The sequence below is a fragment of the Arachis ipaensis genome, chromosome B08 (assembly GCF_000816755.2).
Source record: "Arachis ipaensis cultivar K30076 chromosome B08, Araip1.1, whole genome shotgun sequence".
Taxonomy (NCBI): Eukaryota; Viridiplantae; Streptophyta; class Magnoliopsida; order Fabales; family Fabaceae; genus Arachis; species Arachis ipaensis.
In genome coordinates this window covers 24,446,278-24,446,685 of record NC_029792.2, presented here as the reverse complement: position 1 = coordinate 24,446,685, position 408 = coordinate 24,446,278, and positions in this window count along the sequence as shown.

Sequence of the window (408 nt, the reverse complement as noted above, 5' to 3'; positions counted from 1 at the left end):
ATAGAGAAAAGAGAAATACTAGAAAGCTATCATAATTTGTTTTTGGTCATCAATTAGTCATTAATATTTAAAAGTATGAAATAAAGTGTGATATTGAATTACTAGACTAAAAGAATTACACTAAAACAATTAAGTTGATTGATAGCAAATTAGATTTTTTATTTTTATAATAGAGAAATACTAGAAAGCTATCATAATTTGTTTTTGGTCATCAATTAGTCATTAATATTTAAAAGTATGAAATAAAGTGTGATATTGAATTACTAGACTAAAAGAATTACACTAAAACAATTAAGTTGATGGCTAAGTGATAGCAAAAAATAATAAATTCTGATGACTTTTTAGTATTTATTTTTTAAAAAAAAATGTTAATTTTCTTTCTATTATATTATTATATGTACACAAAAA